This window comes from Cervus elaphus, chromosome 16, assembly GCF_910594005.1.
Source record: "Cervus elaphus chromosome 16, mCerEla1.1, whole genome shotgun sequence".
In the NCBI taxonomy this organism is placed as follows: Eukaryota; Metazoa; Chordata; class Mammalia; order Artiodactyla; family Cervidae; genus Cervus; species Cervus elaphus.
This window is the reverse complement of record NC_057830.1, coordinates 13,804,836-13,818,467: the sequence shown is the minus strand read 5'-3', so window position 1 is coordinate 13,818,467 and position 13,632 is coordinate 13,804,836. Positions and strand designations below refer to the sequence as shown.

The 13,632-nt window shown below is 42.9% G+C and overlaps 1 pseudogene; it reads left to right on the top strand.

Moving 5' to 3' along the window:
* The first annotated feature begins 10,962 nt into the window (after positions 1–10,962).
* Positions 10,963–12,611, top strand: LOC122709887 (annotated as a pseudogene).
* The last annotated feature ends 1,021 nt before the right edge of the window (positions 12,612–13,632 follow it).

The window sequence follows — 13,632 nt, the reverse complement described above, 5'->3', positions numbered from 1 at the left end:
CCTTTTTCCATCATTTCCAAATAGGGACTGAGGGGAGATATTGATCTCCAGCCAGCTTCCTCATCTGGCCTTTCATCTCCTGATTTGCCAATCACCGTGTCACCTGAAGGACTACTGTTAAAAACAAATGTCAACATGTGCCATTAGAGCTGGTATGTGGTTTCTGAACAATTATTGGCTGGGGTGGATCGAGTGGCATCTAAAAAATGCATAGGAACTATGTGTCCTGGTGCAATACTCTAAGAAGTGAGCCTTTGTTCCCTCCATTGCTTTACTTTCAAAGCAAGGAGGCTACATCTGTCTATGTTCCACATGCCTGGAATGCCAGAGAGACACAACCAATAGGTGGGGCCCCATGGTGGAAGAACCCAGCATCTCAGCTTCAGCCAGAGGCCAAGAGCATGGGGGAAAGGGGGCAATCACCTCCCTGACTGCCTGCAGGGCTGTTTCCAGGCCTGCTGCAAGGAGAAGCAGAGACAGAAGAGGCATTACTGCAGTCCCTACTCCCAGAAGATTCCACAATCAGAGGCCTCAACAACATGCTATTTCGGGTCTCAGGAAGTAGGCATCTGAAGTGTCGGAGCTATGGGCCATTCTCCTCAAACCCAGAAGATCCTCAGATTGTATTCACCACAGTTAACGGAACAGGCCATGTGACGAAGTAGCAAGTTCCATTGAGGGGGGAATACAAATTCTTCCTGGGATATTACTAAGAGGATCACATTCTGAGAAAGGATCTCTTCCTTCTCAATCAGCTGATATGGTATGCGCTCCTGGCAAGTCACAGAAGGAATCAGAACCACAACAGGATGAGGGCCCAATCCTATGTTTCACTGACTCATTCTAGCAAACTTTTCTTCAGTGCCATAGGGCAGGCCAGTTTAAGGCAAACATTCTAATGCAGGGCAGGTTAGAAGGAAAAAAAAAAAAAATGCGAGAACTAGCTCACATTCCCAAATGCTTTTGCTAGTACCTGGGCAGGAACACCAAAGCTGGTGCAAGGTGATATCAGGTAGCAGAAAATGTAAGACTAGAGTCAGGGCCCTTCTCTTGTTCTTGGCTCTGAAACCAAGGCTGTAAGACTGCAGGCTGTCTCCAGCCCTCTCCGGGCATCAGTTCTCTCTGCCATAAAACAAGACGACTGGACCAGACTTCCTTAACCCCAACCTTCACCATGTGAGCCCATCTTCACTGTGTTTTCCATATTAACATCTGCCACCTTGTGATGTGTGTCATATCCACACACAGATGTACTATTTCCGTAGTACATCTGGTTAAAATTGCCATGTTTCCTCACTTTTTTCCTTCCTTGAAATTGATTTTAAAAGGAAGCTTGATAGAATTACCATGAATGGAAACCACTATCACTTGCCAGAACAGAAGGCAACCATAAAATAAGTACAATGAAAACAAAACAAGGCTTTTAATTATCTCTGGGAAGCGTTGCCTTTCGAGGATGAGCTCCCTGATGTCTGCTCTCTGGTTTTAAAGCAAGGAAATTAGTAAAGAGGTGTTAAGGATATTCCAACACCTATCTGAGACTTCCCTAATCAAAAAAAAAAGAAAAGAGAAAAAAAGATTGAAACAGAACTTACACGGAAAAAACTTCTTACAAGACTCTATCACCTAAATTATCTCAATATCCCTACAGTTTAGGAACTAATATTTCTAAGGTCTTCTCCTATACTGATATTCCATTTGTGCCCTCCTGTAGAGAAAGGATGATCATAATTAGTGGAAAATCTGAGTTATAGACTACCCTGAGAGAAGTGACTCCCAGTATCCAAACAGAGACATTGTCAGAAAGTTTTCCAACTGAAGGACCTTGAACATAAATTAGCAAACAGAAATGGTTTGTGATTTGCCTAGTCATCATCTATTTTCAAATAAACACTTCTAAATGATTTGGCAGTGCCTAAAAACTCATTCACCCTTCTGTGTATTTAAACACCACTCTCCCAACATCTTGTTTACAGTATCAACTTGCTTAATGAAGCATTTTGTCAGGAGTATGCAAAGATAAATTAAACCAGAACTTATGTCATCAAGTTAACACAACTTCCAAATTAGTGAACTTCAGATTAATCATGACATCAGAGAGTACTACAAAAACAAAATGCCAATGGATGTTTTGGCTATATACATTCATGAAGATGAATGTGTTGGAGTCACACAGCAAAGCCTTCATTATATGACTCTCCAAGGCACTCCTTTCCTTGGAACCATTTAAATATAATATTCGTCTTACCTAGACAGATATAAAATGAGGGAAGGCAAAGTCCCTCAAATATACCTGAAAGATCTTAGTATAATTGATATGTCTAAGGTTCTGGGTTATGGAAGAATATTCACTAACCTTAATTTTTTCTTTCCTAAATTTTTGCCTTTTTGCTTTTGCTAATTCTTTATGCTCTCCTGGACAAGTTCCTTCCTCTTTATGGAATTAATCTCCTATACTTAAAAAGGAAGACAGAGGGCGTTGGACTAGAGCAGGAGTCAGCAAACTCTTTCCGTAAACAGTCAGATAGTAAAGATTTTCAGCTTTGTACACCATATGGTCTCTGTTGCTACTACTCATTCAGCCTTTGTATCAAGAAAACAGCCACATGGAATATGTAAACAAATGAGCGTGGCTGGGTCCCAATAAAACTTTATTTACAGAAATAGATGGTGGGCCATATTTCACCCACTAGCATATATTTTGCCTGTCCTAGACTCAAGGATCTCTAACCTCTGGCCCTGATGCTGTCTTTATACAGAAGGGAAGGAAGTTGCGAAGATCTGTTATTTGACAGAGCCAGCATTAAGAGAGTCCCTTGGGCTGCAAGGAGATCAAATCAGTCAATTCTAAAGGAAATCAATCCTGAATATTCATTGGAAAGACTGATGATGAAGCTGAAGCTCCAATACTTTGGCCACCTGACGTGAAGAACTGATTCATTAGAAAAGACCCTGATGCTGGAAAAGACTGAAGCCAGGAGGAGAAGGGGAAGACAGAGGATAAAATGGTTGGATGGCATCACCAACTCAATGGGCATGAGTTTGAGCAAGCTCCAGAAGTTGGTGATGGACAGAAGCCTGGTGTGCTGCAGTCCATGGGGTCACAAAGGGTCGGACATGACTGAGTGAATGAACTGAACTGAACTGACGATTAAAACCTGGGTCTCTGAATTTTAAGTCCAGGATCATTCCGCTATAGTAGACTATCTAAACCAAGAAACTTGTAGCTACATGAGAAAGCATCAAGTGCTGTCATAAAGAATAGGAAGAACTTCTTTTACCATTTCAAGGATAATTAAAGTTACTTTAGCAGTGAGTCATTAGGTTCCAAGATGAAGATGGCATTGCTGCTGCTGCTGCTGCTGCTAAGTCGCTTCAGTCGTGTCCAACTCTGTGCGACCCCATAGACGGCAGCCCACCAGGCTCCGCCATCCCTGGGATTCTCCAGGCAAGAGCACTGGAGTGGGCTGAAGATGGCATTAAGTGTTCCCTATTGCCAAGAAATGTATCACATTGGAAGAGAAAACTCAAGAAGGCTGAGTGGGAGCAGGAGAGAGAAGCTGAATATTCAATCAAAGTCCCACAGTGTAAAGGAAACTATTTCTTCTTTACCTCACATGTGCACAGCAATTCATGGTTTGTAACAAAATACTTTTCTCTCTGGTATTTGATTTCATCTTCACAACACCTCTGCGAGGTGCGATTCATTGCTTTCTATTTGCTCTTCCCAGGCTCCATCAGGTGCCTTCAATCAGTCAGGTAAGCCAAGTACCTTGCCTCCTAGTGATTTCAGTGTTATTCTCCCTATTCTACAAAAAAGAACTGAAATAACCAGCTTGGAGGTCAAACAACCAGGGAGGTAACAGAGTTCAAAGCCAAACACAAATCAGCCTGATTCAAAATCCACAGTTTTGCCATCTCCTCAGGTTGCTGCTGCTAAGTCACTTCAGTCGTGTCCGACTCTGTGTGACCCCATAGACGGCAGCTCACCAGGCTCCCCCATCCCTGGGATTCTCCAGGCAAGAACACTGGAGTGGGTTGCTATTTCCTTCTCCAATTCTCCTCAGGCTGCCTCTCCTTAAAGATAGAAAACACTTGGTATAGTACACAGCATTTTAGGGACTTCAAATTTTAATGAGTAGGATAGCAAAGGGCAGGACAGACAGAACAGAAAGCATTTTCCCTTTGATAACACAAAAATGAGGCAAATATAGAAGCTACAGTTTAATGAATTAGATCAGGTTTTTCTCCCTTTCCATTTCCCTTTCTTTTAGTTCCACCTACCCACTCCATAATGGTGCTCTTGTAAACCTCCCTAGAGATGCTTAAAGGATTAACTGAATAGCATCCTAGTATCTGTAGCATCTCAAAAGAAATTCTATCAAGAACCACTACTTATAAAGTACCAACTATGAATCAGATGAATCCCAAAGAAAGGCAATGCCAAAGAATATTCAAACTACCACACAATTGCACTCATCTCACATGCTAGTAAAGTAATGCTCAAAATTCTCCAAGCCAGGCTTTAGCAATATGTGAACTGTGAACTTCCAGGTGTTCAAGCTGGTTTTAGAAAAGGCAGAGGAACCAGAGATCAAATTGCCAACATTCGCTGGATCATTGAAAAAGTAAGAGAGTTCCAGAAAAACATCTATTTCTGCTTTATTGACTATGCCAAAGCCTTTGACTGTGTGGATCACAATAAACTGTGGGAAATTTTGAAGGAGATGGGAATCCCAGACCACCTGACCTGCCTCTTGAGAAACCTGTATGCAGGTCAGGAAGCAACAGTTAGAACTGGACATGGAACAGCAGACTAGTTCCAAATAGGAAAAGGAGTACGTCAAGGCTGTATATTGTCACCCTGCTTACTTAACTTATATGCAGAGTACAACATGAGAAACACTGGGATGGAGGAAGCACAAGCTGGAATCAAGATTGCCGGGAGAAATCAATAACCTCAGATATGCAGATGACACCACCCTTATGGCAGAAAATGAAGAAGAACTAAACAACCTCTTGATGAAAGTGAAAGAGGAGAGTGAAAAAGTTGGCTTAAAGCTCAACATTCAGAAAACTAAGATCATGGCATTTGGTCCCATCACTTCATGGCAAATAGATGGGGAAACAGTAGAAACAGTGGCTGACTTTATTTTTCTGGGCTCCAAAATCACTGCAGATGGTGACTGTAGCCATGAAATTAAAAGACGCTTACTCCTTGGAAGGAAAGTTATGACCTACCTAGACAGCATATTAAAAAGCAGAGACATTACTTTGCCAACAAAGGTCCGTCTAGTCAAAGCTATGGTTTTTCCAGTAGTCATGTATGGATGTGAGAGTTGGACTACAAAGAAAGCTGAGTACTGAAGAATTGATGCTTTTGAACTGTGGTGTTGGAGAAGACTCTTGAGAGTCCCTTGGACTGCAAGGAGATCCAACCAGTCCATCCTAAAGGAGATCAGTCCTGGGTGTTCACTGGAAGGACTGATGCTGAAGCTGAAACTCCAATACTTAGGCCACCTGATGTGAAGAGCTGACTCATTTGACAAGACCCTGATGCTGGGAAAGATTGAGGGCAGAAGGAGAAGGGGATGACAGAGGATGAGATGGTTGGATGGCATCACTGACTCGATGGACATGGGTTTGGGTGGACTCCGGGAGTTGGTGATAGACAGGGAGGCCTGGCGTGCTGCAGTTCATGGGGTCACAAAGAGTCAGAAACGACTGAGCGACTGAACTGAACTGATGAATCAGACACTGCGATAGGTTATTTTCCCAACAATGTCTCATTTAATCTCTAAAAGACCTCTACCAGGTGGGGGTCTTTTGTGGCTGAGGAAACTGAGGCTCAGAGAGGTTGGGCTTCCATGGTCACAGAGGAAAGGCCAGAGCAGAGATTGGACCCTGGACCTACTTCTAAAGCTCCCGTTCTTTGTACTGTGAGACTGCCTCTCGAGAAATAAATGGGGTTAACATCACAATTAGGGAGTAACTGTAACCTGGTCATAGAAGAGATGAATCCTTACCTAGACAACCCCTAGAACATCATCTGGTGACCACTTGAGAAAGCTGTAAACCAATGCTACACAAAGTGATGCAGCCCCAGTCGTCAGCATCAATGTCATCATTTCCCAGGAGCTGGTTAGAAATTCCCACGCAGACCTACTGGAACAGGGCCTGAGAATTCGTGTTGGGAAGCTCTCCAGGTGATTCTGATGCCCACCAAACACTGAGAATTTCTGCTGTATAGGCGTCTCTGTGCAATCAGCAGCAGCTTGAACTGTTAGCCAGCCAGAAGCTGGGAAAATCAGACTTGGAAAAGGAACACATCTTCCTCCAAAGATGCAGAGTCTCTTATGGAATGGAGAACTGAACCTTAGGAAGCTTCACTTCAGATTCCATACCCACAATTAGGAACTCATCCATTTGCAGTGAGAATAAACACTGAAATTGAAACAGGTAAACCAGACTGTTCTGTGGCGAAGCCAATCCTGCCCAAGGAAACTCTGGGCCCTGTTTCACTCACCTCACTGCATGCTCAGTTCATCAGAGGAACTCAATGTCTGGTCAGTTAGTGGATCTAAACCTCCCAACAAACCAGGGTTTGCTTTTCTCTTTATGATTCTTTATTGCTCACTTACATGAGTTCTCACAGTGGATACTGAAAATAAAATACTCTTTTACATCTCCAGTCCTTTTGGTTTTGAATAGGTTGATTGCCTGGGGACTGATACTACAAAGTTTAGATTACAGATGCCTGAAGAATATTTATTAACTCCAAGGGAGGAAAACAGTTATGAAATGAAGTAGTTATTTAAATCTAATTCTACTTACTAATAATGTCTTGCCTTATTTTTCTTAAATCAGCCTTAAATGTGTGGTCAAAACATATCTGACTTCACTTGATTTTGGAAACTTCTTAGCGTTGCAAAGCAATGGCCCATAATCTCGGCATACTAGCGTAACTATTTTCGTTTTGCCTATTTTATTTTCATTTCAGGCTTTGTTTTCATATTTATATACAATTTTGCCTGGTGGTAATTATACAGTAGAAGTGAAACTTAAGTCTTGCTTTCTTCCTGGTTAAAGTTTCAGCATAAGTGAGTTTATGCATTATCTTCATAATGATCATTTTAAATGTCTAGACAACAGACGCATGAGCTGGCATTTCACTTAAGCACGCCATAATGGGTTAGGAAGTATTTACCGAGCTCCTACTGTGTGCCATATCCAATTCCAGGCCCCCAGGAACCCAGCACTCAGTCAGACAAAGCCTCTGCTAGGACTGCGGCAGGGTCCCACTCCGGGGATGAGTGCGCCACTCACCTTGTCTACTGAAGTGACACCCCTGGAGCAGAGTGGAGTCTGTGTGCTTCACGCAGAAAAGACGCTTAGTTGGGCGGGAGAGGGATTCCATTAGCACCTTTAGCGGGTAGGTGAATGGAAATAAGAGCCAGGGGCAGGCCTAGGGATATATACAGACAGTGCCTGACATATGATGGCTCAACTTAATGATTTTTCAACACTACGATTTTGTGAAAGTAATTCACACTCAGTAGAAACCATACTTTGAATTTCGATCTTGCACTAGTGAAATGAGGTACGAAACTCTCTTGTGGTGCTGGGCAGTGGCAGCAAGCTGAAGCTCCCCGTCAGCCACAAAGTCACGAAGGTGGACCACCCAAACACCTTAAACACTCTGTTCTCATACAAGCATTCTGTTTCTCACTTTCAGTACAGTACTCAATAAAATGCGTGAGATACTCAGCACTTTATAAAGATAAAATAGGCTTTGTGTTTGGAGAAGGAAATGGCAACTCACTCCAGCATTCTTGCCTGAGAAATCCCATGGCAGAGAAGCCTGGTAGGCTCTGGCCCATGGGGTCGCAAAAGAGTTGGACACGACTTAGTGACTGAACAACAACAAAAACAGGCTTTGTGTTAGAAGATTGTACCCATCTGTAGGCTACAGCAACTGTTTTGAACATATTTAAGGTAAGTTAGGATAAGCTAAACTATGCTGTTCAGTAAGTTAGGCATATAAATTCATTTTCAACTTAACAATGTTTTCCGCTTACTGAAAACACTGAGCTGACTCAGACATGCTACTTTCATGGCTGTCACTATAGATTATCAAACTGTTCTAAGGCATTAAACCAATCTTCATTGCTACTACAGACAGTGTCTCATTTTTAACAGAAACTCATCAATACTGAGTGCTAAAATTTTTAAAAAACAAACGCCCACTGAGTTAGTTCACAATAGTGCCTTAGAGAAGCTATGGATTTAAATATATATGCGCCCTGGGCTTCTTATTCTTCCTTCAGTTACTTCCTTTAGTATCTAAGATGATGCTATCAGATCAGATCCTAAAGGCAAGTTAAAATTGTACACTGAATGTTTATAGTCTATGTCATAGACTCTCATGCTCTATGAGAAGGAAGAAGAAGGTGTGAACAGCCTATTCCAACAATCCTTATATCTCCTCTTCCCTAACCCTGAGAGGCAGCACACAGCTTCTCAGGAGCTGGCTCTTTTCTCTCCCATCACTGGCCCCTCCACAATCATGCCTTGAGTAGCTTCCACTTCCAGTCCAGACACTTCCTCCTGAGCCAGGTCTTCCCTGACTCCTGACTGAAAGAGCTTCCCACACCGCCCTCCTCGCTGGGGCAGGCCTCAACTGAGGCCCTTTGCTCTAGGAGTAATGAACTTGCCTTTTCACCTGGACCTTTCCTACCACATCATGGAGGCCAGGACCTGCCCTTGCTTCCTATTGTCCCCAGCAGTGACATGTGGCTGGGTCATGATAGATGCTCAACAGATAGCTGCATGGTCCAATAAGACAGATGAGTCAGAACAGTCTAACAGACTGATAACAGATTAGAAGCCATGGTCACCAGCTTGATGTGATCCTTGGCAATCTGGCACTTCAGGAATCCCTGATGAATTCAAGATTCCTGACTTTTCTTCTTGCAGAAGCTCAGGGACATTAGTGAGTCTTGTGTATTTTTCCCACATAATCCTAATCACTCTCTTCTTTTCATTTTCAGTTATCCCTAATTCAGACCCTGCTGCTCATTAAAGTTCTTTAAGTCCTCAGGTTATTCTGTTCTATCTTTTAACCCTACCTCAACTTCCATTTCAGGACAGAAAAAGCATATCATATTGCTCCTGTGTCAAAATGAAAAAAATTTTTTTAATCTCATATTTCATGAACACCTTATAGTAATACCTTTTCTTCACCCCTTAAAAACCACTCTGAACAGGGGGTATATTGTTATCCCATTTCACAGGTAGGGAATGAAACCTCATTGAGGTTAAGCTATCTGCCTGAAACCTCATAGGCAAGAAATAGGAGGAAGAATTGAAACCCAGGCAGGTTCTGATCGAAGAGTCGGACACGACTGAGCAACTGGACAACAAGACTCTGTTCTGAGCTGGGGGCTCTTTCCTTTTACTCTTGCGGCTGTCAATACCAAATGCCCAACCAATGTCAGAAAGCTGTTCTCCTCCTAGGTTGGCCACTTACTTCCATGAGAATATTCATGACCATTGCCTTCTTGCATCATGTTGTGCTCAGCAAATGGGAGTAAATGCTAATGCTGTCCCAACGTCACAGGACTATAAAAAAGAGAGTCATGGGCCTGAAAGCCAAGCAGGAAAGCTGGAGTCTTTGATGTGTCTTTGTGTTGCTCATCAGAACAGCATGTTCCAAGGCATAATGTCTACTTTGAGAAAGCCTTAGTATGGCTCTGAGGGCTAGGTTACAACACCCATAAATCACAGTGACACTCAAGTTTACAACATTGCAGGCTGCTCTTCATAAGCCAACTCACACACCTCAGGTGAGTCGGACAACCGGGCTTGTGAGCACAGCCTCTGGATCTGAACATGAAAAAATGTCCACACTGGAGGGATCTTAGAGAATATTCAGCCCAGTTTTCTTGTTTTACCCACAAAGAAACTGAGGCCCAAGGTTCTGGCCCTACTCTGACCCTCAGTCTCCCCATGTGAGGGGAGCTTATTCCTCCTTAAAGGTGCTTTCCAATCTTACTTCTGTGAGGCAAAGTAGAGCCATAAAGGCTCAAACTTGCTCTTCAGACTAAATGTGCTCTGCCAGAGCTCAGGGAACACGGCCAGAGACTACCAACAAAGATGGGGCAGAGACTGCTTCTAAGACAGGAATGAGAAGGAGCCACAGCACATTTGGGGCCACAGGTGGCCCTCCTTGGTTGTATAAAAGATAATGGAGACTAGTTCCACCTACCATCCTCCAAGTAGTCCAAATCTTCAGAACAAGAACAAGGTGTGAGCCAACTGTGTTACGTGTACCCCCATGGAGATAAGCAAAAAAAAAAAAAAAAAGGACTGTCTTAATTTTAAGCATAACAGTTTGAATAGAACAGGAGTGAAGGAGTCGGCCACTCATTGACTCTTCAGTAATAAATTAAGTGCAAACTTGCAGAGGTTGAACTGCGTAGCTGGCTTTGAAGGTAGAACTGGTCAAAAAATCAACCATGGAGCTTGGACGCCTCCTTGTGGTAGAGCTGCATTACTGTCAGGGACAATTCCTCTTCACCCACTTGGAGCCCTTACCTCCGTCCAGGATTCACTATATTTTAATCAACTGAGAGCCTTCTGTATACCAGACTCTGGGCTATGTGCCTTCACATATCTAATCTGACCAATGTTCACATCATGTGAATATAATTAGGCCCACTCTATAGACAATGCAGGAGAACCTTTAAAAACTTAAATCGCTTGTCCAGAATTATAAACCTAGTAAGAATTTCAACCAAGATCTGGGAAATTCCCATTCCAGGTCTCCTTTCTCAGTATCACAGTCAGTTCAAAGTGTTGAGGACACAGAGATGAACAAGATATAGCCCCTGTTGGGCTATTCTGATCCTACCATGTTCACATATTTTAACTGAACGTACTGACTCATATTAAACAATCAGAATGCAAAGCCCTAAGTGCTGTTTGCACAGAGGTAGGAACTGAATGCAATCAATGTGCCTGGAACCTTGGCACTCACTGCCCCAATCTCAGGGCATCCCTGACCAGAATCCCTGGAGCGGAGAATTGGTGAGTGAACCTGAGCTAGTTCATAGGCATGGCTATGAACACTTGGGTAAGAAATGAAGCCCTGGGTTGAATAATTGTAAAAACAGACATCATTAACCAAGCCAAAACTTCAAATGGTCCAAGTCAAGGCAGAGTCCAAAGAGAGTTAATAAGTCTTCCAATTGTCTTTCATAGCACTTAATATGTCCAGTCAAGAAGATAGGAACCTGTGGGATCTCCAGAAAAAGTCAGGCCATTAGTTTGGTCTATTGATCGGAGTGACAGGTTAAGAAACAACTGTGGCCAAACGAGACCTGGGCATCTATTTTTGCAAGGTACCAGAATGCCATTTTCTGTCTGGTACCGATAGCAAACCATCCCACAAGAGAGAAAAGCAGTCAGATTTATTTTGGAGCTGGTCTTCTTTTATATATTGGCTGGTCAAAAGGTTCATTCAGTTGTTTCCATAAAATGGCTCCTGTGTGCATGCTAAGTCACTCAGTTGTGTCCAACTCTTTGCAACGCTATGGACTGTAGTTCATAGTCCTCGAGCTCCTCGGTCTATGGGAGTGTCCAGGCAAGAATACTGGAGAGGGTTGCCATGCCCTCCTCTAGGGTATCTTCCCAACCCAGGGATCAAACCAATATCTCTTCAGTCCACCTGCATCGGCAGGAAGCTTCACCACTAGTGCCTCCTGGAAGCAGCACTTCATTGTCTTTAACCTCATTGGAAACAATGTTGTTAGACTGTTTACGACAGCTGGCACATCAGCTTGCATTTCAAAACAATTATCAAAATTGGTAACCTTTTGTGTAGCCATTTTAATATTGAAGATGGGGGGGGAGCAACATTTTCTTTATACTATGCTTTATTATTTCAAGAAAGGTAAAATGCGAGGCAGAGACCCTCTGCACCCGTAGGAACACGGCCCTGTGAGCGGTGCGGGCCGCGGTCAGCTCCCAGCAATGCGAGGCAGAGACCCTCTGCACCCGTAGGAACACGGCCCTGTGAGCGGTGCGGGCCGCGGTCAGCTCCCAGCAATGCGAGGCAGAGACCCTCTGCACCCGTAGGAACACGGCCCTGTGAGCGGTGCGGGCCGCGGTCAGCTCCCAGCACGCCCTGCTCATCACAGCCCGGGGGGCTGCGGGCGGGCGCCGTCCCCGCGCTGCGCACCTGGCCCGGCTCTGCTGTCGGTGCGGAAATTCACAGAAAAACATGAATGGGTAACAACAGAAAACGGTGTTGGAACAGTGGGAAGTAGCAATTTTGCACAGGAAGCTTTGGGAGATGTTGTTTACTATAGTCTGCCTGAAGTTGGGACAAAGTTGAGCAAGAGGAGTTTGGTGTTTTGGAAAGTGTGAAAGGGGCTAGTGAACTCTATTCTCCTCTATCAGGAGAAGTAACTGAAATTAATAAAGCTCTAGCAGAAAATCCTGGACTTGTCAACAAAGCTTGTTATGAAGATGGTTTGCTGATCAAGATGACATTCAGTAACCCTTCAGAACTAGATGAACTAATGAATGAAGAAGCATATGAGAAATAAAATCTATTGAGGGGTGAAAATGGAACCCCTAAATAAACTACTTTGAAACAACTTAATCTAGCATAGTTGTCTTAAATTAGTGGTGGATAGATATTTAAAGAGCAACTTTTAGCAAAAGAAACTACTTATAACAATGTTTCCTGAAGAAAATACCCCTTAACCTTCTAATGACTTCAGATAAACACTGTGCATCTTTTCCACAGCATCCTGTGATTTTTAGGCTAGGCTCGTTATATTCAGAATTCCTGAAATTATCTCTGGTAAAACTAGTTACAAAAATTATGTAATTCAAGAACAACATGGTTATCTTAAACCTTATATGACATTGTAACTTGCTTACAGCTATCCTTGGATTTGGGTCATAATGATCTTCTCACTAGAAATAACTGCCAGTGGAGAAAAGTTTGTTAGTTGAATAGTGTCCGATGAAGAATATTACTATCTTAATTTTGCAATATACCGTGCTTGTTGGTGCTATCTTTATACAGTGAAGCAAAGCCTTGCAGGAGAATAAACAATTTAATAATAAAATTTAAAAAAAAAAGAAAGGCAAAAATACAACTGAAACACAAAACGAGATTTATGCAGTGTATCGAAAAGGTGCTGTGACTGATCCAAATGATTAAGTCCAACAAGTACTGCTCCCAAATAGACCAACTGAAAGCAGCACACGATAAAAGCACCCAGAATGCATCATCTTCCACTAGGAAAATGCAAGATCATGTTTCTTTGATGACCAAGCAAAAACTGTGACAGCTCGACTGGGAAGTTCTGCCTTACCTGCTGTATTCACTAGACAGTTCAGTGAGCACCCTGACTGCAGCCTTCTGAGAGATCCTAAAGCAAAGGATGTAGATAGGCTGTTCCTGGATCCCTAATCTTCGGAAAGTACGACATGTTTTCAAATGTGTGCTGTTTCAAGCTGCTAAACGTCAAGGTTATTTGGTCTTTAAAACTGTATGGGCATCAAAAATCACATGAGGAGTTTCTAAGTTTTTTATGTTAAAATTTAATTTTTTAA